The 27,778-nt window shown below is 39.6% G+C and overlaps 1 long non-coding RNA gene across 1 annotated transcript; it reads right to left on the bottom strand.

Moving 5' to 3' along the window:
• Positions 1-9,761: 9,761 nt before the first annotated feature.
• LOC114138932 (uncharacterized) lies at positions 9,762-27,118 on the bottom strand. The gene is made up of 5 exons (XR_003594349.1): positions 27,086-27,118; positions 20,781-20,786; positions 11,247-12,105; positions 11,019-11,111; positions 9,762-10,505 (listed from the first exon to the last, which is right to left on the bottom strand). It is a non-coding gene; the product is annotated as an uncharacterized LOC114138932 (long non-coding RNA).
• Between the last annotated feature and the right edge of the window lie 660 nt (positions 27,119-27,778).

Here is a 27,778-nt window from a genome sequence, read left to right as displayed (position 1 = left end):
CGGAACGGTCAAGTGAGCCATGATTTAATAACCAGAGTCAAAACACTTCCAGAAAACTTGAAACCCAGAACATGTGACAGAACGCAACAGAAGGAACCAGAGGTGAGTAATGAGTCCATATAGTAGATATACAGAGGAGGGAGTGGAGGCCGCCAAGGAATTAATTAAGGGAACTAACTGCAGCTGGGAGGAGGGAAATGAGTAGCAGCTGGGGAAGAGGAGGAAATGACAACATGATTGAGACGAAACAAAGATGATACTAGATAATAACGAAATAACATAAGCAGAATGGATATGACAAAAGTCTTATTCACATGGCATAAACATTATCTGGCGACCCACTGTAATAAATAAATTACTCCCCAACATGTTTTTATGTGCAACATTCACACAGGATAAGATTGGCGTGAACTTTGCAGACATCTGTTGGATATGATGCTAGCACGCTGTTTCACATTGACTTGAAACACTGGATGTTCAAACTTCTCTTCAGGCTACGGCCACGTAAACAAAAAAACCTGAAACAAAATATGTTTCAGGTTCCACCCATTTCTGACTATTCACACTGATTTAGTGTTATCACCGCACCTCGGAGTTTGTAATTTGCGGGAAAATTTTTAGTTTACAAATTGCTGGCATGGTCGATTCACACAGGATTAACGACACAGACAATTTCCATAATTATTTCAAACAACGTGGTTTTAGGCAAAACTAATCCAGTGTGAATAGGGCTTTAGCTGAACTAAAAGGAGAATTTGTGCCATATCAGCTATGTGTGTGTGTTTTTTTTTTTGTAACTTCTATTTTGACTGTTCCTTAACCGAACAAGCTACCTTAAAGGCATCTGGTTATGTAGCTGTTGTCATACTTGCTTGGTTCTGTAAAGCATAAATCTTTTGATTGGCTGGAAACAAACACGGAAATTTCTGCTTTAGTGGCGTTCACGTTCACGAAATGTGTCTAGTAGAAGACTGTGTGCCATCAAAGAGTCAGAAACATCACTTTCTAAAGGTTCACACGTTCTGCTGTAGCTTTAAGGTTCCAGATCAAGGCTTCAGTCTCTTTGGAAGTTTCTCTTTGAATCCAACCACTGGCACAATCTTTCCCTCTTCAGCCCTGTTGAGGCGGATGGCTGGGGGAGGTGCAACTCTTTCCAGTGAACTGGAGGGGTTTTTTTTACACTTTGGGCTTCAAAGTGTAAAAGATTAATTTTGGATTTGTAATGACTTATAAACACTCTTACTATTTTGCAGAGACAAATGACCTATTTTTCACAAATCTTTTGCGCAGAAACTGTACCGAATTGTAAATAGTATTGAGGAAGCTATTTAGTTTTGCCATGTCTATTAACCTTTTCAAATGTCATAATTAAAATGCGTATTAAAAAACTTTGATGGGAACACGGCTAATGACTCACGAAGACAGAGGTTGGTGCAATGCATTGGTCTGTAAGGATTTGATGTGAATTGACATGTAAAATAAAGGTTTTCAAATATTTTAATTTAATTTATTTCTTGAAAGCTGAAGGTCTTCTGTGTCATAGAATAGGCTTCATATTAACCTTATACGAACATTGTTACTGCAAAAAGGATTCCACTCAATCAAGACAGACAAATGATGTGACAGACAGTAGGCAGGGAGCAGTTGAGAGAATAAAAAGTCAACACGGGAGGAGAGATTAAAATTGAAAGCACGGCTGACTTTGCTGCTGCACCGAATAAGTTTGCCAAATTTGATGGAACGTATGGTGTTGAAAAGGAACACACCATTACATTGAGTGTTTTCACCGATCAATCATCCATGATGCCTCTGAACTGAAAACAAGCTTGATTTTTATCTTCATACAAATAGAGAGCGGGAAGAATTCATCAATGGCTGAAGACACGTTTTTTACAAATAGAGGGAGGATTTATGCTCTTTTATCTATATGTTTAGACATCATGTAAGGCAGCTGAAAAATACAGACTTTTTTATGTGTAAGGTCTTAACGTCAGTACCAATGAGTTTGTGTTTTCTCACGTGGTCAAAGCTCATTTTGTCCGTCTCACAATTAAAGGCAATTTTCAGTTCCTTCTTAATATTTCTGGGGTTTTGTGTTGACTGTAAGAAATGTTTTTTTATTATTATTTTACCCACACTGTTTGAACCTCGACAGTGAGAGCTCCAACATGTTATGCATATTGGTGTTTTCACTCTGCTTAAGAAAATTACCAACATTAGGATAACAAGGCCACAGATTCAGTTTTTGATCAGGACCTTTGTTCCTGTGAGGCTCAGCCTGCCTAGGATGTACTTATCTCTTAGCCATTAAGAATTAACTTGGTACAGGAAATGAATGGATATTAAACACACCCTAATGTATAATCTGCTTGAAAGAAATAGCTTTAGCTTCATGTGTTCTCGAGATAAGTCTATATTATCTACTAAAGTGGAATCACAGCATCAGATAAATCTGAGTAAAAAAAAACAAAGCTGCTTCACGAGACACATCGTTGCCCCAACTTCCACTCCAATTTTGCTTACAAAGAAGGAAGTTATGGCTCAGTTCTTCTTCAGATGTTTTTGTATCATCTCCTGCAGAAGTTCTTGGGTAAAAGAGGATTCTCAAAGGGTTTGGTTCGTTTGTAGCCTAGTAAAAACATGTTTACTCTTTTGCGTCCTACAGGTGTGCACTATGTTGAAGATTAAAATTTTACCCAATTAGTAACGTTTGGCCACGATGTTCGTAATCCTCCAGTTTAATCCTCTGGAGCTTTCCGGAAATGGGCTCTTTGAACGTACGGAGCTGATGTCACATCGGCATGAGCGAAATGCAGCTTACTCGCTTCGGCTTTCAGTGACTGTGACAGCAAGAAAAGACAAAATCGTATTTCAAAAGCAATACCATGAACACTTTTGAGTTCCACGTTGCACAGCATCTTCCAAATATAACGTAATAAAATGTGATGTTGCTGAAAGTATTTTGCATTTTTCTAACATAAAATACAACAATTAACGCTATCTACTGCTGTAGTTTTAACTTGAGAAAGTTTAATTTATTAGGGTTTGGGGGTTGTCCTTTTGAAGTATTTCTATTCTTGAATGAGTAATTTTGGTTACTCTACAATGTTACCTACAGATTTGCAAGTTATCGTTACTTCATGATGTTTTGGGGGCTCATTGAACCTTCTATCCACAAAATGATTCGCTCATTCAGAGCCAGAGCTGTTGAGGGAAGCGGTGAAACAGTAACTGCTGTCAGAGCAGCACATGGTTTGTATCAGCAGCTTCCCCAAGTACACATTGTGTATGCAATAAGAACTTTTTACCACAAATTATACAAGAATATGTTATCTCCAGAATATGTTCAGAAAGTGCTGCTTCCATATTATTTTCAGTCACAAATTTCTGATCATTATTGAGTCGGTATGTAATATATTTCATTAAACTGAGGTAAAGATTAAATAAGTGAAAATGAGTAGGAAGGAGTGAACAAACAGAAAAGCAGTGGTAAGCTAATTATTCTGTTCTTGGTTATGTATGCACTTTTACTTTTGCCCTACTAGTTACTTTTCTTTTGTTTTTAAAAACCTGTTTGAAATAAGTAAATAAATATGGATCTTTATATATTTTTAAAGTATTTTTGCTTTTACTTTTTCTTATATCAGAGGTATTCCTTGCAACACGTTGACGAGCTGTTCCTGTTCCTGATGTTCTTAAGGAAAGAGACCTAGCAAACCGATTTAATATTCACCCTTCTACTGTAAGCTGCATTATTTGTTCATGGACCAATTATTTGTACACTCTTTTGGGTTCTCTGTGTATCTGGATTGATACAGAGAACATCCGAGCTCAGCTCCTTGATGACTTCAAAGATTTTCCTGATATTGAAGTAACAGTAGATTGTACTGAGCTCAAATGTCAAACTCCTGCTTCTCCTCTCCTCCAAAGTGAGATGTTCTCCAAATACAAACCTCACTGCACAATGAAAGGTCTGATTGGAATGGCTCCCCATGGTGCAGTGACCTTTGTTTCTTCACCTGTTCTTCTGCCTGTTATTCATCCATCAAATGAAATCGGCAAGCAGATGAAAAGTTAGAGAAACAACAACTAAAACATGTAGGACAGTGAGCCTTGAATACCAGGGTTGGAAAGCACTGAGCTAAGAGATCTTTCATTAAAGTTTCATTTTCTCAGACATGTATAATTTTTCTAGAAGGAATGATTTATCACAGAAGCAGTCAAATGTTTTGTATTTCTATTGTTATGTACTGATTGCATGTTATCAAATTTCATAAATAAATGTGATTCTAAATGAGCATTTCTTAGTACACTTGCTTTTATATAAAATTGGTAAGAAAGCTAAAGCAAAACTACAGTAAGGCAGTTCTGACAATAGTGAAACTTGAGATTTGTTCACTACCTGCACTGTAAACAACTGTCCTCCGCCGCAGACTTGTGCCCAGTTTTTTGATGGTAAATGATCAGGAACAACATTATTACTATTCTGTACCAGGAGAGACATCTTTGGATAACTGCTTGTCTTGTTTAAACCTCTGCACTACACTTTTCACTCTTTATCAAAAAGAAATGTTGTCAGCCTAATATTAAACGGTGGAGAAAAACAATCTCTCCACAACTTCAAAATGGGTTCATTCTCATATATTGCGCTTATCTAAGGGCATTATTTCCTATTTCTTTACACTCGTCTATTTTGGATATTATGTATGTAGCAGGGGCGTCTACAGTTGTATGGCTGTACGCACTGTGCGTACCTTAAAATTTTGATTTTAGTAGAAAAAAGAAGTTTTTGAATTTTTTATTATCTAACCCTCTCTACTATTAAAATTGTGGAGAAAAAAAGATCTTTTGTGTCAAGGCATCTTCTACATAGCATACATCTGTGTGAGTCTAGGGGGGTGGGCACTCCAAAGCCTAAAGGTTATTGGTCAATTTGGTTTATCTGCCAGCTTGGCGCTTATTCTGTAAGCTAAAAATTAATGAGTAGAGTTTGATCCCTGCTGTAGTTCTAAGAGCGGCCGTGTGGATTCCACCTGAGCTTTTTACCGTGTGCTTGATTCTTTCTAAGCTTTTTTGTGGTTTCTCGAAATGAAGAGCTGACGGGGTCATTCGGTTGGCCAACTGTGACATCTGCTGCACTCTGACTGAGCGTTGCAATAAGACTGCAGGTTAAATAATTAAATCTAGTCAAAACATTTGCCAAAAGAGTAGAAATTAAACAAACATTGTTGCTTCACCTTCTCTGGAAATCTCAGACACACTACCTGAACCTGGGAATCTCCACCCTCCTCCTGTGGATAACACAGGCAGGCTTTGCTTATATGTCTTTATTATTTAGTATAATTTAAATAAAAATTGACTTAGGTTTGTGCTGGTTTTGTGCGACAGGCACACGATGCGTGTTGGAGATGTGGCTGTGCTCTTGCAGGTCTGGTGCAGTGATAGTTTTGTGCGTACCCTCCGCTAATGACCTGCAGGCATCCCTGATATGTAGGACACTCAAAGAGGGGGCTGCTGGGTTAAATGTGAGAATAAAGATATTAATCTGAACGCTAATTAGCTAATCAATCATGTACTGGTGGGAAAATAGGAAGGAGGCTTAATGACAGGGCACCACCCTGAATGTGTGTGTTAAGCTCCCATAGGAGCAAATAGTTTAGAAAGATCTAATTATGCAGGCTGCAGCTAAATCAATGGCTCTGGAAAATTCTACCTCCCAGAATCCACTAAGCTGAAAGGTCTTTAAAGGGAAATTCTATTAGTTGAGTCAGTTTGGGTCAATAGTTTACATACTCTCATATGAATGAAAGTCAAAATGTATTCACAGAATTAGGCCTCACAGTCTGTCTCAAACATAATGACATTCAATATCTTACTTTGGAGACACTATGACACTTTATGAGCATTATTGTGTTTATGAGCATTGGAAAGTGGGAATCACCTACCAGGATAAATCCATTCTCAAAATAATTGTTGGGACCCGCAATGAATTATGGGATATGGTGGGCCGTGAAGGATATACCGGACCCATCCTTTAAATTTGGGGAAAAGAAGGACGCATTTGAAGAAGTCTTCCAATTCGGACAGGCCTTGTCGCCACACTATGACGTAATCGGCCTAATAAGAATCAATTTTATGTAATTAATCTATTGTTAATTCTAGTTAAATTTCATATTCATAAATGCAAATTTTCTGGCAAAAAGCCTCTATTTGATTTGTTTTTATCTGAATTACAACACTATGCAGTAACTATACAGATCACTACCAATCTCAAAGCTGTAAAGACTCTTGAAGCCCTAAAACTCTTTAACTGTATTTCCTGAAACACTGTCTTATTTCTGTTTGTGTTCCTTGTAACCCCAAGCATTTTTTTCGTTTTTCCCCATTCTATACATTGTATTGACATTTTGATGCAATAATAAAATAATAATAATAAAGGATGCAGACCCTGAATTCGGACACAGCTACTATCAGTGTGGTTGTTGGAGGACTGAGCTACTTCCACATGGGGGCGTCATGTCAGTCCTGTGTGTTTCAGTTCAGTTAGAAAATAAAAAAGGCGACTTAAACAGCAACTCTGACAGATCACCAGTAGAGCGGTAGCTAATCTACCACATTGATCATTTATTAATAATAGCAAATAAACATCAAGCCATAAAAACATAAAACTGTAATGGACTGCATATTCAATTTTTTTGTGTGTGGCAATATTAATATTACTATTATTATGATTAAAAAACTAACTATAATAACAATATTAAATTATAATAACTTTGTTATATTATTACTACTATCATTATCAATATAAATAATACTAATCATTATTGTTTATTATACTGATAATTATTTATTATTGTTATTAACAATAATTATGATTTATTAGAATCATTTTAGTATAGTACTTAGCAATATAATAATTACTATATTACTAAGTATCATATTAATTATATTTTATATAATTAATTGTATATTGATTAACATACTAATATATTCATATTAATATTGCTATTATTATTATTACCTCTAATAATAATAACACTTATTAATATAAACTAGTTAAATCTTTTTTTCCGTCATCCATTTATTATCTAGTGTGCACAAAATCTTTTTGTACTGTGGGAGGAAGCCGGAACACCCGGAGAGAACCCATTAATGCACATGGAGAACATGCAAACCTCATGCATAAAGAACCAGGCTGGGATTCAAACCCAAGACTTTATTTGCTGCAAGGCAACAATGCAATCACAAGGGAGAGGTTGAGCACCAGAGAACGAAAGGAGATGATTGCTGATTTCAGGAGGAACAAGATTAAATCAAACCCAATTTCCATCAAATCTCCCAAGGTCCAAAGACCGATCTTGGTCCAGTCTGTTGTCCAGATGAACACTGAGGGGTTCGTTGCCTTATTGTCTCATATTGTTCAACAACCATCACTTCTTCTCCCATCTAAAAACTCAACCTCTGCTTTTGTTAAAGAGGTTGAGTCATTGGACTCAACCTCTGAAGTTTGCTTCTTTTCACTGCAAACTTCCCCAACCAGGGAAGTTTGTTCTTTGGGTTCAGAGAAATCGTTTCGTCGGTCAGATTTCTCTTCATGGGTCCAGTTTTCTAAAGCTGCTTTTGTTATAGAAGAGGTTGAGATGGGTGATGGTTGTTGAACAATATGAACTCCTCAGTTTTCATCTGGACAACAGACTGGACCAAGACGAAATCAGGAGGAGCGTGACAGATTTAACAAGCAGTCGTTCAAAATGTGCTGCAACAAGATTTTTTTGTGTTACGTCTGCGCGAACGTTTCCTCATTTCTGCGCGACGTCTTTCTTCCTCATTGCAAATGTTGCAACCGGGTAAGATGGGTCTTTGGATCTTGGGAGATTTGCGATAATTCTCTCTTAAGATATGGCTCATGTCTTTAAATGGCGATTTCGTTAGATCCAAAGACTCAACCTCTGAAGTTTGCTTCTTTTCACTGCGAACTTCCCCAGCCAGGGAAGTTTCTTCTTTGGGTTCAGAGAAATCGTTTCGTCGGTCAGATTTCTCTTCATGGGTCCAGTTTTCTAAAGCTGCTTTTGTTATAGAAGAGGTTGAGATGGGTGATGGTTGTTGAACAATATGAACTCCTCAGTGTTCATCTGGACAACAGACTGGACCAAGACGAAATCAGGAGGAGCGTGACAGATTTAACAAGCAGTCGTTCAAAATGTGCTGCAACAAGATTTTTTTGTGTTACGTCTGCGCGAACGTTTCCTCATTTCTTCGCGATGTCTTTCTTCCTCATTGCAAATGTTGCAACCGGGTAAGATGGGTCTTTGGACCTTGGGAGATTTGCGATAATTCTCTCTTAAGATATGGCTCATGTCTTTAAATGGCGATTTCGTTAGATCCAAAGACTCAACCTCTGAAGTTTGCTTCTTTTCACTGCTAACTTCCCCAGCCAGGGAAGTTTGTTCTTTGGGTTCAGAAAAATCGATCCCTGGGAGAGATTTATCTACATGGGTCCAATCTTCTGAAGCTGCTTTTGTGAAAGCAGTGGTTGACTTGTTAGATTCGACCGTCTTTTCATTGTAAACTTCGCCAACCGGGGAAGTTTCTTCTTTGGGAAAATTAGATAAATTGTTCCCTAAGAGGGCAGTCTCTACATGCGTCTTGTCTTCAAATGCCTTTTTCTCCAAAGTTGAGTTTTCAGACTGAACTCTTTGAAAGCTCCCAGAATGGCCTGATAAGTCACAGCATTTAGAAAGATTGGAGATGTTGTTCTGTACTACAGTCGTATCTTCAAGAGTATCTTCTTCTGAAAACTCTGTTTGCTGTGAGTTTTCTACATCCAGTGTAGTTTGCTTCCCATTGAAAAGATAAACATCGTATTCCATGCTGTCGTCTTGAGAACTACTTGTATCAAATTCGACACCAGGAAATAGTGTCTTGACAAGTTTCCTCACTCCGGTGGTTATCAGGTATCCGGCGCCAAAAAATAAGGGAAAAAACAGGGTGGCTGCTGATGGAAAAGAGCATTTCCATCTTAAAAATTGTTGCAAAAGAGAGTGCTATGGTCAAAGTGCTAACTGTCAAACAGCTGCTTGTAGAATACCTGATGCTTTGAGATGGAAGCATTCATAATCTCAGATGTTCTTCGATCTATGACATAGATCTACAGTACAGACCAAATGTTTGGACACATCTTCTCATTGAATTCAATTAGAAAGTCGTCATAGCTACAATGAGCTCACTGTAGTTCTGCGGGAATGCCTTCACTGTAAAATGTAATAAGTTCACTTTACTTAAAAAAAGTTAGGAAACCGATTGCCTCAAAATCTCCAAGTAAAGTAGCTAATTCATTGTAAGGTGTTATAGCTATAAATAACTATGTTTAGATCACTCAGATAATGGCAGTAAACCTGAGTGCCGTTAACTCAAAATCATTATTTGGGTTAACTGTAAAATATTCATTCAGACAACTCATGCAATGGCAGTAAACTTGAGTATAGGTAACTCAAAATCATTAGTAAGGCTGACTATAAAATATCAATTATGACTACTTCAATTTGTGAGTTATGTCAATTAAGCAGTACTCATAAAAATAAGTTATGCTTACACGTTTAAGCGTTAACATTACTTGCAAAATATCCGGAAACCAATTGCCTTGATATGTTCAAGTAAGATGAACCAAAAGTGTTAAGTTATTGAAACGAAGAGCCAACAGACAACAGTTTGAATGGAAAAAAATGTTTAATAATTAAACAAGTTTACCTTAAATACAGAGTTCTCAAGTGTGGTTACATACACACTAACCTGGAAACAAAGTTTTCCATAGACTTTTTTAGGAAAAAAAAAAAAAAAGACATGACTTTTTTTCTAGGGCAGCCTTCAGTCTAACATTGAATCCTTCAAATGGCCCTCAGTCTTTAAAACTTTGAGAATCCCTGCTTAAATGTCTTTGTTGACTGGTGTGAAACAAAAACTAAATTCTCAATAATAGAGCCTAACATTTATCATAACATCGATAAAGTGAATAGTGAAGTAGTGAAGTGAAGTAATGTTTCTCCTCATTAACATAAAACCATTTATTAGTCTGCAAGTGCAATGATGCTCCCTCCAACAAAAAAGAATCAAACAAGAAATAAAAATCACTTTTCCAATAAGGGTAAAGGTATCAACGTTGATCCATAATGTCACATCACATTCACTCATTGCATCAGAAGATTTTTGAGTGATTGTATTTTTGGTTTTAGGGATTTATGTCCAAGTGAGAGAAGCACCCTTTGGATGAAGTCAAAGGTGTACTTCAGTTGTTGAGGGTACTCCAAATTCAGAGCATAAATGAGTCCAAAGAGCAGGTACATGGCATGTGGAAGATTTCCAAGGTCATTCATGACAAGACTTCCTTCCAAAATGATGGCAGTACCTGAAGACTCAAGGTGCAGTGAGTCCGGGGAGGCCTGCCTGTCCTCAGGAATGATGGTCAGGATCCCAATGGGGGTGTGAGACACGTCTGGGTCTTCGCAGTCCTAACAACAATAGAAGCAACACCACAATTACATATCAACATAACACTTCTTCATTACGGCTGCTTCTCCTACAGTTTACAGCTGTCCCTCCTATGACAGTCCACTCATCATCAGCCTTCTATGACAGTACAGCGAGCGCATTTCCCAAGAGTGTCAGTGATAAATAAGTGTTGATGATGTTGGAAGGGAAAGTTCATAACATTTTTACATGTTGCACTTCATCAGCTAAGTGTAATTCATTGTACTTTTTTGTTCTTGATGACATTCGGGTTTCACATGGTGTGACGCTAGAGAACTGCAACTGAAACCTTTCGAAAGACAGCAGAGAACCACTAAAAGTGTTCTGATTGGGGATATTTCATCAGTGCATCATGTAAGAAGTACAGTAGCACTGATTCAGGCTGAGTGAAAGAACAGTAATTAAAACTAAAGCTATCAAAGTCACATAAGGAGCAGAATTAAGTGGGACATACCGTGGTGTGGAAGTATAAAAATGTAATAAAGATGACTTACAAAGCATGTCTTGAAGAAGTCTGTGTTCTCATCTCCAAGGATCACAGGAAGGCCACGGAGCACTGGCATTCGCTTCGCAGTAACATCTGTACTCTGAAAAATCATATCAAACACACATCACTCCTGTGGTAAAGAATAATCAATTAACAGCTCTGCATACACAGTGGGGTTGTGTATTTTGTTCCCAACATGATAATAAAATAATGACTTTGTATCTGAGAAACTCACCTCGGGTCTGACTTGTTGCAGATACCTCTGAAGTTTCTGGCCAACACTTCCCCCCTTGCTCTTGAAAACCTCAAAGAAGCGAGGGGTGTATTTGTCAAGTTCTTTGAAAAATTCTGAACCCAGGTTTTTGCTCGACAAGCGACAGAACTCTGCCAGAATCTGAAAAAAGAGTATGACAAATTAATATTTAACATATAGAGATGTTGGACCTCTCAGGACTACTTTTCACTAGCAGGACACTGAAACTAATTCTGTAAGTTAACAAGAGATGTGACAAACAATGAATTATGTGAGAACTAAAAAACTTGATGCATAAAAGATAGGAAGAGTTTTAAATTACCTGACCATCTGTAAAGAGTGCTGGCCACCTTTCCATTATGTCCGTTACTGGACGCTCTAAGTTAACCAACTCTTGTCTTCTCAAGGCAAACGTCCATGTTTTTGGTTATCAGAGCAGCAGTTGGACGGCGTTGCTTCATCTCCTCCACAAGTTCCTTTCGTTTGGATTCTATACTGGTCTCATCTTCACCATCAGGGAAATTAGGCAGAAAAATGTATTTCAAACCGTTTGGGTCTTTTGATGCGTGTGTGAGGAGCTTGGCCTATTCTTTTCCTTTTATTTATGGCCACTGTGACAGAATGGACATTAGAATTATTACACCCCCTCCCTCTTTTTACTTTATTTAAAAGACTATACTCTTAAGTTGCACTTCTCCTACTTGAACTGAGATGTATAAAACTGCAGTTACAGCAGTTCGCCACCAGTTGGCACATGGAGCACGGTGAGCATTCCTGACTCAGCGAGCCAACGGCAATTTAGTGCGGTAACGGCTGGTCAGCGGAGGCGCTCACTGTCGCTCTTGTCTGTGTTAACAGCGTTCAGAAAATAAAAGAAACTGCGAAAACCACACTGCATAATCATTAAGTGTGCAACATAAATTGGTGGCCCGTACGGGGATCAGCGGTGCTTCAGTAAAGAGAGAGAGAGAGACTGTGGCACACCAGCCATGGAGTTGGAGCAACTGCAGGACTAGCTAAGTGAGGCCCTGGTGTAGTTGAAAGTGGACCAGCTGCAAGAGGTGTGTTTATATGGAAAAGTCTCAGCAGAAAATCAGACCAGAAAGCACAAGCTGATCAGTCTAATAAATGCAGCTGTAGATACAGCTATAGAGAGTGAGGAAAAGGATGTGGCTTGTGAATTCCTCAGCAGATTAATATCAAAAGCTAAAGAAGTGAGCGAATATGAGATGTCACAGATGGTTGATGATGCTGTGAATCAGGATAATGCTGCTCTTATAGGTTTGCAAGAACAATATGCAGCATTACAGCTAAGTTTCCAGGCTGCAACAAAGAAATTACAGGGAGAAATGGCAAAATTGGAAAACAAACTGAAAAAACAGGAAACATCACCACTTCCAACACAACCTGCCAACCCCTTTGCAGCACGTCCACCAGAAGTTACAATAAGAAGACAGTTTAAAATTAATGGCCAAATTGGAGAGAGGTCAGAGAGACAAACTGTCCTATTCAAACCTGATCCATCAGATTGAAATGGGCCTAAAAAGAAATCACAGTGAAGTGGAGATCATAGAGGCTGTGGTCAGAGCTATTAGCCCAGGTTTACCCCTCTGTGATATGCTAGAGATCAAAACAGACCTTACCATTGCACAGCTGCATACAATATTAAAGGGACATTACAAGGAAGACAGCTCCACTGACCTGTACCATCGTCTAATTAACATTACACAGGATAGTAATGAGTCTCCACAAAATTTCTTGTTTAGAGCAATAGAGTTAAAAGAAAGATTGCTCGCTGCATCTAGAGAACCTGGTTCAGAAGAGGATTATGGTCCAGAACTGATTCAGAAGAAGTTTCTGAGAGCAGTAGAAACAGGACTTATTAATGATCATGTTAAATACCAGCAGCAAGAACTTCCTGGATGATCTGACAGTTACAGATGATGTACTGATAGCAAAGACTAATGAGGCAGCCAGCATTGAATGGGAAAGGCAACAGAAGTTCAGAAGGAATAATAAAGATCTGAAAGTGAGGGAGGTTAGAGCAGAAACACAGGCAGTTCCCAAAACAACAGTTGGAGCAATTTGGGAGCAAGAACAGCCATCTTCCACCGGGATAAAGAATAAAACTGGAAAAGTGCAATCATCTGCCTCTCACACAGAAACCAAGCTCCTAGATGCCATCAGTCAACTTAAAAGTGAGATGCAAGACATCAGGAGACTGGTTAATGACTCGTTTACCTGTTTCCAAATCAAAACCAAGTCGGAGACGTGGATGCAAACATTGCCAGGAAAACAATAGAGAAGAGTTTTGTGACCACTGCTTCAAATGTAGACAAGGTGGGCATCTATCACGTGGGTATAGATTTGTTAAAAACACATCAGACAGGCCCGGAGAAGCAGATATGTCTGTGAGCAGTGTGACATCTGTACCAGCAACCGGAGATAATGAAAAGGAAAATGACCAAACAGGAAATGGACACAAGCTTACCACTGATGTCACACATCATTCAGAACCTAAGTGTAGGGAAGGAGTGAGACACGCAGCACCTGAGTTTAATGAGAGTGTCAGTATCAACCTCCTTTCTCCATCACAAAGAGACAAACTGCTCAACTTTATTGGAAAGAAGTGTACCATTATCTGCCTGCTGGATGGAGTGGAAACCAGAGCTCTATGGGATACTGAATCACAGGTCTGCCTCATGAGTGAAAAATGGAGAAAGCAGAATCTCCCTCATGTTACTATCAGAAGTCTTACTGAAATGATTGGACCTGGAATATTGGATGGAAGAGCAGTGAATAAGACACCAATCCCTTTTATTGGCTGGGTTGAGGTCAAATTTAAATTACCATCTGCGAGTCAAACACAGCTAGAGCTCAGGGTGCCAGTTCTAGTTGCTGAAGAGGATGCGGTGGGAGAAGAACCAATCATTGGTTACAATGTGATTGAGTACCTATTAAAAATGGGTCTAGATCCTTCCCCCATCATTACAGAAGCTGTTAGTACAGCATTTTCTATTGGAAGTAAGAAGGCAGAGGTATTTCTAAAAGTCATGAGAAATACGAATGAGGAACAGGGCATACATACTGTTAAAGCATCGAAAGAAAACTTCATCATCCCAGCTGGCCAGATGAAGATAGTGAAGTGCAGTACACAAGCTGGTCCACTTGCAGGTCAGCAAGGAGTCCTGTTTGAACCTCTGTCAGTCACAGCTACCAGAGGGACTAAGGGTTAAAGAAGGAATAGTGTGCCTACAACAGAGTTCCTGGTCCTGCTTCAGAATCCCAGTGAACAATGATACTGCTCATGACATTGTCTTACCCTCCAAAAGTAAAGTAGGTCAAATCCAAGCAGTAAAAGCAATGTATGTGGCACCAACAGAATCAACAAAAATAAATGAAATAAAGACACCAAATTTCAATTGTAAAAAGAGAACTTTAACAGGATTAGAGAGCAAAGGGGGAAAAAGAAGAACCAAAGCAGGGCTGAAAGTGAAGATCGCTGGGATCCACCAGTTCCCATCAGCCACCTTTCCCCAACACAACAGCAGTTGGCGAAACAACTACTCCGAGATGAGTGTGAAGCCTTCTCTCGTGATGATTATGATGTTGGAACCATCCCCTCACTGCAGCTCAAAATCCGACTGCAAGATCCCACACCAGTGACAAGAACATATATATCTGTTCCAAAACCACTGCACAATGAGGTAAAAGAATATCTTGAAGATTTGTTAAATAGGGGCTGGATCACAAAGTCTAAGTCAAACTATTCTAGCCCGATAGTCTGTGTGCGTAAAAGGGATGGTAGCCTCAGATTGTGCTGTGATTACAGAGAGTTAAATAAGAAGTCTCTGCCAGATTGTCATCCCATTCCCCGCATACAGGACATGCTAAACAGCCTGATCGGAAGTTCGTGGTTTTCTGTCCTCGACCAGGGAAAAGCCTATCACCAGGGCTTCCTGGAAGAATCAAGCCGCCCGCTCACTGCATTTATCACACCATGGGGTCTGTATGAATGGGTGAGAATACCATTTGGATGAGGTTTTCTTGCCTTACCTGGATGACAATTTGGTGCACTCTAAAACATTTGAAGACCACTTGAATCATCTCAGAAGTTTATTGCAGCGTTATCAGGAAACTGGAGTCAAGCTGACACCAAGGAAATGTAACATCTTTAAGAACCAAGTGAGATTTCTTGGAAAGCTGGTCACAAAAGATGGATACACAGTGGATCCTACAGATATTGCTCCTGTTCAGGCTATAAGAAAGAGAAAACCCTCCACGGTGGGAGAACTGAGAAAATTATTGGGATTTGTCTCCTACTATCGCAGTTACATCCCAAACATTTCCTGCATAGCTAAGCCTCTTTATGACCTTCTCTCCTCGAGCCCTGAGAAAAAGGGAAAAGGAAAACACAAAAAGCGAGGTGTAGGGAAACGAAACCAGAACAGTGGACAATTACCATCATCACAGCCAATTATATGGTCAGCAAAGCATCAAGAGGAGATGGGTCATCTCGGAGTTGAGAGGGTGTTGCATCTCATCAGAGGTCTTTTGATGCGTGTGTGAGGAGCTTGGCCTATTCTTTTCCTTTCATTTATGGCCACTGTGACAGAATGGACATTAGAATTATTACACCGCCTCCCTCTTTTTACTTTATTTAAAAGACTATGCTCTTAAGCTGCACTTCTCCTACTTGAACTGAGATGTATAAAACTGCAGTTACAGCAGTACGCCACCAGTTGGCACATGGAACACGGTGAGAACTCCCGACTCAGCGAGCCAACAATTTAGTGCGGTAACAGCTGGTCAGCGGAGGCGCTCACTGTTGCTCTTGTCTGTGTTAACAGCGTTCAGAAAATAAAAGAACCTGCGAAAACCACACTGCTTAATCAGTAAGTGTGCAACACCACATCTGTACATCCAGCTTGATGCAGTTTGGTCCGGTAGTTTCCCATTTTGAATTTAAGACTATTTTTCCATCCATTACATCCATTGACAGAGCCTGGCTCAGTGAGGCATGGACGTTTGTGAATCAGTGCAGTTGCAACATCGCTGGGATACGCCTTGAAGCTGTAGATTGTCTCAGCAAGTTTTTCAAGTATTTCGTGCTTCATGTCTCTGGGTACTTGTAGATATGTCTTGTCTCTCATATACAGAAGATTTCCCTGGCATAATCTGTACTCGATGTGCACAGGAAAATAAGGAATTTCGAAAGTGTCTGGCCATGGAGACCGAGTAAGGGATGACTGACTGTCAGGGGAGGAAAAAGAGAGGATCTCTGTGTCATCTGTGCTGGGTGTGGGGGTTGGGACCAGAGCAATTATCTTCAGGGTGGGTTTGTTGGGCAGGTCATTAATGTCAGTGAGGTTGATGAGGGCATTATTGAAATCAGGATCTTCATTCTGGAGGGAAAATTTATACTGAAGCCCCAGCTTCTCCTCAAGCTGTTCAACAAGAGAGTCAAGTGAATGTGGTTTTCCAGAGAGTGTAACTTTCCTTATGTCATTGTCATGGACAAATGTCCTTAGTGTAGTCCTCATCTCCATTGTTGGCTGCGATTGTACTGAGAATACAAAAAAAAAGTCAAATGAAAAAAAAAAAATCAGGTAAGTTACTTCATGACACTTGACATAAAAATCTTCAGCATCCAATCAGCACAAAATATAGTGTCCAAGGGTAACAACCGTTTTCCCCCTGATTCTGTAGGCTGCCAGAGGAAACGGGTCATTCAGATCAGAGAGCACGTTGACCGACATTGATGACACATGACTGCGCAGCTCATAAGAACGCAGATGTTTTGCGCCCCGGACAGCTTTTTTCTCTGTCGCTCCACCTTGTTGCCACTAAATAAACATGATATTTTCGACTAACGTTAGTCCCAGGCATCGCTAAATCATTACACATAAAGTTAACCTCAAAACCTGGACTTACGGATGAATTACACGGCCGAGACAACGAATAGAAGTTCGCTAAAAACCAGTGGAGCTTACCGTGACAAAACTTAGCTGCAGCAACCGCCGTATTGTTGACAGTTTGGCGCTTCTTTCAAACACGTCGTCACTCGTCAGTGGCCAACTGCGCATGTGCGTTCAACGAGAGCTGCCGAGTGATGCCGAGTTTTCTGCTGGTTATGCAGATGCGTCTTGCTCACTCATAACTCCAAATTCGGGTTACCTGCTGCTGATGAGTTTGATTACTTGCCTCAGTAGAAAGTTGTCTTTGCTAAGTTTAAGTTAGTATAGTCAACAGAGTAAAGCTGGAATGAGTTAAGGTCATTTTCTTTTAGAGTAAAATTACATTTTACAGTGTTGCTTCTGTTCGTTGCTATAGAAACGGTCAGATCAGTTCTGCATGACTCAAACCATTAACCCTTTGCAACTGCGTCACTTAATCATTTGAGGCAAATGATTACCGTCATCATGACGGACGTCGGAAGTTTATATTTCAGGAGGCTGGGGATTAAAACAGGGATTTTAATAGTTAAATATTAAGTTTAGATTGACAATAGTATATTAAAACCATTAATTTAAGTAGGTTTTTATCATTCTATCAGGTTTACTATTTTGAATCATACTTGACTTAAAAATATCTTAAAAGTAAAACTAAATGTTTCAGTTATTTGGGTTATTTTCATAACCCAATTTCTGGGTAGAAGCTGTTGGGTCATAGTTTGAGTTAGTTTGACCAAATATTGCAGTGGTCCCCAACCTTTTTATTACCGGTCAAGACTTTGCAATTTTGCTGCGGCCCAGACCGTCAGATAATGCTTCTGCATTTTGGTGTTAAAGCTAAAAAAAGATCAAGCCTTTTTTTTTTTTTTTTTTTGCCCCGATTTTCCCTTTACCACAATCTTCTAACGTCCTGCAGTGTGTGGTGTGTTACGTGGTGGTGTGTTGAATATGTCCGAACTAAAATCAGGTATATTCAACATTGTCTTGGCCCTTTTATCACAGCCCGTTGAATGTGACAGGTAGCCAATCAGAAAGTGTGGTGACGTAAGAACGGAGGGAATCCCAAACAGTTGACATGGCAACTGAGAGTCCGGTGGACATCGGAGATAATATATGGAAATGTTTATTACTATATATAAAGGTCATTTTTATGCATGTTTATCATATGTGGTTATGTTTATTCAGTTAAAAATATTAACTACGAAAAAACACAACTCACCTCCAAATCATAGTGCAGCAAATAGAGCGGCTGATTCCACCGTTTTTTATCAAACGCTTTTTCTTTTTGTTACGTCTTTTATCGCTTAAAATGAGCCACAAACTGTCACTGCTGTTTCTACATCATCATCTTTGTTTGATTATTCTAAATTCACGTTTGGTATGTTGGGGGTTTTACTGGGTTTTCTTCTGGAATCTGGACGTTCATAAGTGGAATCGGTTCTGTGGTGTGTTGCTCCTGCCGTGTGGCTGGGCACACGAACCGATCGAACCTGTTGGACTTTTATCGGCTCTGTGGTCACTGAGGTTTGGAAAATTGGCCGATAATCCTTAAATCTTGCCGTGAACCAGACCTAAAACTCACAAGCTCTACTCCTCTGGTCTCGTCTCGACCACTGCCGCAACGCTCTCTGACGCTGGTCGCTATGGTAACGTTTACATATCCCTTCAAAATAAGATACAGATGCGCCACAAAAACAAACGTTTTACTTTCGTGAAAATTTTAACTCACGATAAAGACTAATGGAGCCCTGAGCTTGTTTCTCTGCAACCAGACGGTTAAATCTGGGAGTGATGAGAGACGATGATATGTGTGAATGTGGGAATCACCTACCGGGATAAATCCATCCTCCTGTCTCTTCTCTGGGCCTTTTCCCCTTCAAAGAAACTTTCCAAAGAATCTGATCTGTTTCTTACTCATTTTGCTGCTTATGGGCTCAATGTTGGCGCGCAAGATGTAACCGAGAGAATCCGGTTAAAGGGTTTTCAAAATAAAAGATCCATACATACATAAAACGGAAATATTTAATTATTTCTTGCGCGGCCCGGTACCAATTGATCCACTGACTGGTACCGGTCCGCGGCCCGGGGGTTTCGGACCACTGACATAGATGACGCAGCAAACATTTGAAGACGGTGCTTTGGTCCAATGAGAATATTAACCTGACCTTCATTCAACATGTTATGTGTGGAGGAAACACAGCTGAACAGATCGTCTTCATGGTGGATCATCATTTTATGGGGATGCTACTCTTCAGCGAGGACAGGCGGAAGCTTGGAAACTGCAGCTAAGCGGAGGAGTTGTGTTCTGAAAGGCGGAGCTAGGTCCACCCAGACGTTTTGTACAGCTGAATGGTTGCCATGGGAGATGAAAGAATTCCTCAAACATGCATGAAAGAACCAAAGCAACCTTCCAGGTGTGTTTTTGATGAATACTAACATTATAGTACTGTATAATGTAAAGCTTAAAAAGTTGATTTTACATGATACTGCAGCTTTAAGCCTGGTTCTGTTTCGGGGTTGTCATCAGTCTTAACTTAAAATTCTTAGCAGCAAATGTTTCGCCTGATGGGATTTAAAAGCAGCTTGCTGTTAAATTGCTAGTATGTTTTTTTGCTTTCCGTTTTCCGTGTGAAGCATTGATTGATGAGGATTGTTGTGTATTCACCACCTGACTAAATCTGCTTCCCCAAATCTCCTGGGCTGCATCGGAGCAGGACGAGTGTTTCATGTTTTTCAGTTGATTTTCTTTTTTTAATCGAAAGTTTATTGTGACAAAGAGCAGGGACATTTTTATGTTTCCTTTGTGTCTGAGCACCACCCATAGAGGATGACACAAAGCACCGTCCTTCCGTGTCTCCAGGCTGTCAGAAACATTGTGATTTCCACTGATAAATACGGTGTGAAGCAGGGAGGGACCACTCGCTGTTCTTGGCGTGACTTTAGGAAGGAGCATGCTGCATTGTTCTGACTCGGCTCTGGGTCCAATAACTGCTGCTTCCACTGTTACAAGTCATTGCAGATTTGATCTTCTATCTCCTGAATCTCACATGAATTGTGTTATATGTTATAAGCCTGCACAAAGTTTTTGCCCCACTTACATTTTTTATGTTATTTTCATTTGCATGTTTCAGATCAAACAAAATTGACAATAAAATAAAAAAAGTAGTTTTCAAATGAGGAATTCATTTAGCAGGGTAACCAAAATGATTCAAAGCAAAGTCATATGACAAAAAATAAATAAAATCCCATTAACAGCTTTATAACTTGTTTTGTTTCCATCAACATTTTTAGGCACATTTTGAAGTATCTCATTAGAAAAGGTTTATGAAAATTCAAAATAACTTCCTCAGTTCAGCAAAAATCATTGTTCGCTTGCTTTAGATGTTTTTTCTGAAAAACAGTTCATGTCAGAACTTAAATAAGTTCTTCACCTCAAATCACTGATCAGCTGTTTGTTTCCTGTCCTTTCCCTTTGGGTCTCTGGACAGCCTGTAACATCGCCAGTGATAGTAGACATGGCAGAACAACTACAACTGACCAGCTAGCGAACATTCCTGAAAACCTCATGCTAGTTAGCAACCTCTACTTCCTGTTTATTTCAGGCAATCGCAGCGACATCATCTGACGAAATAACGATTTCCATAGCCTGGTAGATTTGCTCCAAACAAGTGTTTGGAAACAGTTTTGTCAATCTCAAAATACTCATGACAATTTTAAGAAAACAGCTAATGATTGTTCTATGCCAGTGGTTCTCAACCAGCTGCCCCAGATTAAAGTCCAGCCTTCGTCAGCCTGGTGTTTTCCTTTAATTGTTTTGTGCTACGTCTACACACACTTTCCGAATAAAATTTCACGTCTGTCTCGTTTGTCCTCAGAATATTTTCTGAAATGTCTTGGAGATCATCAGGCTCTGTGTTGGTAGATATCAGACCAGGCTTTGTGTTCTCTTTAGTCAGTGTGTGCTTTTCTTTTATCTGATCAGATCTCTCCTCTGGATGTTTCTCATCTGTTTTTGAATGTCCTCAGATTGAGCCGTGAAGTGACTCTTTGAAATCCTTTCGCCTCCTACCTGCTGTCAAACATGTCCGATGTAAAGTGGTTTCGTTTTTTTCTCTGTCTGACAATATTCCTGGGTGTGAATCAAAAGTTGACTTGAGTCATGTTTTTGGGTAATTCACAGTTCATTGGTGTTCATTCATGTGTGTAAAGATACTCAAACTGTAGTGGTGTAAGCTTGTGAAGAAGCGAAGAGATTGGGACACTTTTTCAAGGGCGTACATGTCTTTAAACGTCTACAAGTCAGCAAAAAAAAAAAAAAAGACCCAAACTTACTACCTTCTGCTGTTTGTTTCCATGTGAATGCACACACATCCAGTAATACCTGTCAGCAACAAAGTCCCGGAACATTTAATGGGAACAAGCTGCAGTTATTAAAAATGCAGGTTTCCCAGCAGCTGAACATGTTCAGAGAGCATCTGAAGCCAGGTGGAGTCGGACTGACCTGAAGCAGAACCCGGCAGCCTGGCAGGTTCCTGCAGTCAGGTGAAGCAAGGGCTGAAAGCCTTTCTGTCACAGCGGCTAATTTATTCAGAAAATGTAATGAAGGAGAAAAACAGCTAAATAATTCATTTGTCATTTAGAGAGAAACAGCCCTCTGGTGAATATCCTGATTTCAGAAGAAGAATCATTGGTTGGCATTAAAACTTTCTCCTTGCCGAGTCGCTGGATCTCCTCCCTCCACATTAATCAGCCAACTCCTTCACATCTCATCGCATTTGGTCCAGCCAACTTCTGCCCTTGAATATTACTGCAAGCGTTTACATTATTAACCTTCATTGTGGCCTTATTAGGCTTTTCTGCAAAATCAATGCCCACCTCACTTACCAAAGAAAAAAACAAAAAAAACCACAGATAAAAGGTCAAGGTTCAGCTTCTCAATGGTGGGGCTAATTAAGAATCTACACCATGTTTAGAGACTAAGATCAGTATTTAATTATCAGGGATCTGATCTTTTTATATTTTTACAATAAAAAACACAAACATAGGAAATATTCAGTAGTTGTAGAGACTAATGTTCTTTCCATAGATGTGATCCTAAGGCTTCAGCTGCCTGAATGTTTACAGACATTTCAGTTTTCAATAACTGAGATGAGCTGGATTTTCAGCCGTATCGAAGTACATGCATTTCGCACAACTATAACGGAAACATTTTTCTTGATTAACAAGTCTAGTGATCAACAGCCCGCTGGTGAAAACCACAAAGAAGACAACAGGAAGTACTCTTGTTTGTTTGTTTTGGGTTTTTTTCTGACAATGTCCATCTGGTTCCACCAGAGCTCTCACAGTATCACAGTTTATAAAAAGTTATGTGTTGAATCCATAACGCTAATGTAAAATGGCTGACTACAATTTCCCCAAACAGCCACATAAGTAGGCGGGGCTTGTCGCTCCAACGCCTGAATCAGATGCCCACGTCTCCTCTGATTGGCTGGTAGATGATGATGAGCGCTAGTGCCATGACTGAATTGTGACATAAAAACCTAAATGACTCTCCAAGCAGCAATTAATGTCAGCATGAGATCATTAGGACAGCAGTGAACAGACTTGCAGGTAATGGCCGCCAGAAAAATCGACTTCCCTCCAACTGGCTCCTGTCTGCTCGCCCACAGAAACAGTGGAAGTGGCCGGACCTCCACCAGCAGCAGAGGAGGGATCAGTTAAAGGCCGTACAGCTGTTAAAAACCCAGAGGGTAAGAGCAGCCTATTAATGCTCAGAAGTCGGACAGCGTTCTGCGGCCAGCTCCAGCCATCTGCCAGGCTCCACAGAAACACAGCTGACCATTTGGAGGTGATTAAAAAGCAGCAAACTGTTGTTCTGGCGCATGAAGAGAACTCCTCCATCCAGATCCTCAATGTCTGCAGCCATTTTAGTTCACTGTGACCACATTGTTTCCAAAAAACAGAACCAATGAAGCTGGTGGTGTAAAAACTGGACCTCAGGACGGTAGACATCCTGGGTGGCTTTGGTACTTAATTAGGCTACTGAGGATTGACAGTCACCATCAATGTAACAACATAGTGAAAGTCAATAAACATCACCAAACTGCTGAAAGGTTACGGATGTTTTCTGTAAGTGTAGGAAAAAGTGGGCTGCACAGTGGCGCAGTTGGTAGCACTGTTGCCTTGCAGCAAGAAGGTCCTGGGTTCGATTCCCGGCCGGGGTCTTTCTGCATGGAGTTTGCATGTTCTCCCTGTGCATGCGTGGGTTCTCTCCGGGTACTCTGGCTTCCTCCCACAGTCCAAAAACATGACTGTTAGGTTAATTGGTCTATCTAAATTCTCCCTAGGAGTGTGTGTGTGTGAATGGTTGTTTGTCCTGTATGTCTTTGTGTTGCCCTGCGACAGACTGGCGACCTGTCCAGGGTGTACCCCGCCTCCCGCCTGGAACGTAGCTGGAGATAGGCACCAGCAACCCTCCCGACCCCATTAGGGACAAAGGGTGAACAGAAAATGGATGGATGGATGGATGGATGGATGTAGGAAAAAGTGTTATTTCTGAATCTCTAGCTGTTATGATGCTGTAGGTGAGATTATGCTTGAGTATTTAACATAACAACAGGAGGTGAACAGCTTTATCCAACCATTTAAAACAGGAAAAGTGTTTCCATTTATCCACTGGAACATTTATTTCTGTGTATGAGGAGCAAAAAAAGTAGACAAAACACACTGAACTTCACATTAATTAAACATTTAAATAATCAAACTTGTTTGGTCAACAAGAAAATGTGAACAAAAAAGTGTTTTGCTTTGAGTTCAGCAGCTTTTCTTATTAAGAATGAGAGCTATGTGGGCAGAGCTGGTACCTTGATGTAAATTCTGAGTTTTCAGAAGGGCACTTTTTTTGCCCAGTGGAAAAAGGGCCGGCACTCTAGCACCACCTAGTGTCTATCTATGCACATCTCTGGACTGTTACAGCTATGATGAAACCAGACTGAAGAGTTAGAGGTGGTTCCGCACAAACACTGACCTTCTGGTAACCATGTATTTTTAATTCCGCTTCGAGAATGAATCTTTAGACACTTTTGAGTCTTTTCATTTATGTGATCCGACGTCTGAGACATCAGGTTTCAACTCGATTGAAACTGGGTTCAGTTGTTTCATTTATTCAGCCGTTTTCTTTTGTCTACTGCATTATTTTTAAAAAAGTTTCAGCAAACTTTGTTTTGTTTTCGTGTTTGTCCACCTGTAGAGACTACCAGTAAGGTCACAGTTTGGCTCCGGTGCCGGATAGAAACAGCAAGGGCCTCCCTGGAGAGCTGACCTGGAGGTCGGGTCGAATAAATATTTCACTTTCCCCGAACTAAGCAATACGACTGTCAGGACGGAGGACCCACACCGGACGGGTGAGGACGGAGGTTCCTTATTCATTGACCTGTCTGTATTTGGGCGTCAGAAAGTTCTTCCTCTGTTTTGCTGTTTGACACTTTTCCAAACTTTCCCGCAGACATCAGGCTGGTTTTTAGAAGTCAAAATAATCCACTAAAACACAGACTTTACTGTTCAGAGATAAAAGTAGGAGAAATTTGGATAAAGATAAATCTTTAAGCTGATACTCAGAACTTTCTGGATTCTCTTCTGGAATCTTCTTTAAATATTTAGATTTTCTTTTATGTTCCTTTACCTAAATAACTACTGAAATCTCTGTGTGATTGTTAAGAAGAATAATTAACGGAATGTATGATTTACATTTTGACTTAACATTCAGAAAAAACCCTGATCCATTGAGTTTGTTTTCTGTCCTGAAGTGTGTAATTTCAAAATCGGTAAAAAAAAAAAGTTTATTGATGAGACTGATTATATTTTTTTACTTAATTAAAAATGGTATCAAGTGTTGCAGTTAGTGCTTACTGAGGTATGGTTATGCTGGTACCTTCTGTATGAGTTTCAGTGAAAACGATGCTCTTCAGTCCGGTGTGTTCTCTGGTTTCATTGCAGCAGAAGATTCTGCATAAGGATCAACCCTGCTTTGATACTGTAATATGTACATGTCAGACTTTGAGGTGAAAAGCACACAGAACCCACTGCACACCACACAGCTCAGTTTAGTCACTGTCGCCCCTGTGTCTTTGTTCATGCTTGCCTTTAAAGCGGCATTTCTGTAACGAAAAAGTTTTCTTTTGGCCTGATGTGACATTCTAATCTTAAATGTCACATTTTTAGTTAACTTTCCTGGAACATATCCAGTACTTTCTCCAAACCTTTGGTATTTTTTCAGCATTTCTCTATTTGTTTATTTGGAAGTCGTTTTAAAAATGATTGGTTATATTAATGTGACATACCAGTTTGGTCCTGCAATACAGACTGAGGTTAGGTTATGTAGTTAGAACAAAGTTCAACCACATACAGTTAAAGTCTCAATAGAAAGATTAAAAACTACCATTAAACAAGGTGACCTCAGTTAAAATGAATTTTAGAGAACTTTGTAAAGTGAACAAGAGTAATAACTCCCAGATAAATACAACCCAGTTCAACATGATTATTTACCAATTGAGTCCAGTTAATTCTAATCGGTTTACATTTTCATTCTTTTTACTGATGCAGTCTGCTTTCATAACTGTTTTCTTATATCAAGATAAATGATCAATTAATGGGTAATTAATGGCAACACTGCTAAAACAGTTGCTATTTTAGTAGCAATTCTTTTTGATGCTAAAATAGTTAGCCTAGCAGCAATCCCTGCTTTCTCTAAAACATAGTCATACTCTAAACTGAATTGCTCTGCAGTTCATTTATTTGGGATTAAAGTTGTATACAAGCAAAGCTGATTAGAATTAATTAACTGACTTGGTACATAATTAGGTTAAACTTCATTGTATTTATTGGGAATTTACTTCTCTTGTTTACTTCTCTTTACATTTTAAATGAACTAATCTGTAAGGAAGGTGAGCTGAACTGGAACTCTGCAGAAGATGATTGAACGATGGTTAAATGAAGGTTTGGTTTTTGAAATCTGGAAGGAGAAACCTTTCGAGGCCAATAAAAACATACAATGCTGAAAGGAAAAGTAACAAGGGAGGCAAAATCCATAAAAAATGTATTAATATGAAATTGGTGCAGCAAAACACTAGAAATTAGGATGCAGAAAATGTGTTTTTTGGGCTTCATATGTTAAATGCTCATCTGAACTGTAAGAGTAAACAACAGACTGGCTTTCTTAAAATAGGTTTTATAACAAGCAAAACATGCAGACAACAGCAGCCGTATACTGTTCTCTCGCTCACACACACTCACCCCCGCACATCCCAACAAACACACACACACGCACTCTACTTGAGAGGCTTTTTAAATCACCAAGCTGGTAAATTGAATTACAGAGAGTCACCGAATGAGTTTCTCTTTCCAAACTGGAACCCCAGGGCCAACCATTACAGTACAAATTGTTTTCTTCTCTCTCAAGCAATTCCAGAGTTTTGTACCTTCATTTTTCCCCTTCCCTCTTTGTCTCTAAAAAAATTCATCCCCTGGGGGATTCCTGCAGTGTCTGGCGATTTTTTTCTTCTTCTTCTTCTTCTCTTTATGGTTTTCCACATGTTTAAAAAGCATAAAGCTTTAAACTTTTTCTTCCACACATTAGCACTACATTTAATAATTTTGTATCTTCATATGTTGTTTTACAGATGTGGATGTGCTCTGTTTAAATGATATAAGTTATTAAATATTTCTTTCTAAAGAAATATCTGTCTGTCTGACCTTAAAACAAGTGAGTCCAACAGGAATGAACACTAGCAGTTTGGATAATAGTATATTTTTTCTTAACAGATCTAAAGGCTCTTTCCACTGCCGTCCAGCAGCACAATTCCACTCAACTTTCCACAGTTTGATGGTTTTCCATTACAGCAGGGTAACATTTGTAATGGTTGGGGTCGCCATGGAGATGGGCGGTTCCACAGTACGAAAAGTAGCGCGACACGATCTGTACTACAACAATAGAGGACATGGAAGCTGTGCTGAACATTCTGCAGTCTCAATCTCTGTTGTTGTAATTTAGTTGCTCTTGTGATGAAACCAGTGACTCCCTCTCCCAGCCAATCAGTGGCCAGCAGTCTTCTGACGTCGACTCGTCTCACCTGGGACCTCCACGAAGGAGTTTAGTACCACATGACTGTTACTACTACAAGAACCTTTAAAACCGAGTGGAGCTGATTTGAGCTGCGCTGATTAGTAGAAAATGGCAAAACGTAAAAGATAAGGGAGGATCCATGAATCGGCCGATACCTGCATGTCGTCTTCTTTGAGGTTTGTGCCAGTGCTAACATCTGGCTGTTGATCATGTGAATGATGTGAAAAACATTTTTTCCTTACAGTTTTGCAAAAAAAATAAATAAATAAAAAATTCAACACAGCCAAAGAAAGCAAACAAAAAAAACATCACAGGACAAAAACTTTTTAGCGAAAAACAAGTTGTTTTTTTTTTATTGCTGTGTTTCTATTAAGCACATTTATTTTTGAAATATCAAATTGCCCAATTTTATGGTCAATGCATTTGATGTTCCCTGTTGC

The sequence above is a fragment of the Xiphophorus couchianus genome, chromosome 23, assembly GCF_001444195.1.
Source record: "Xiphophorus couchianus chromosome 23, X_couchianus-1.0, whole genome shotgun sequence".
NCBI classification, from domain to species: Eukaryota; Metazoa; Chordata; class Actinopteri; order Cyprinodontiformes; family Poeciliidae; genus Xiphophorus; species Xiphophorus couchianus.
This window is presented reverse-complemented; position numbering and strand designations above follow the sequence as displayed.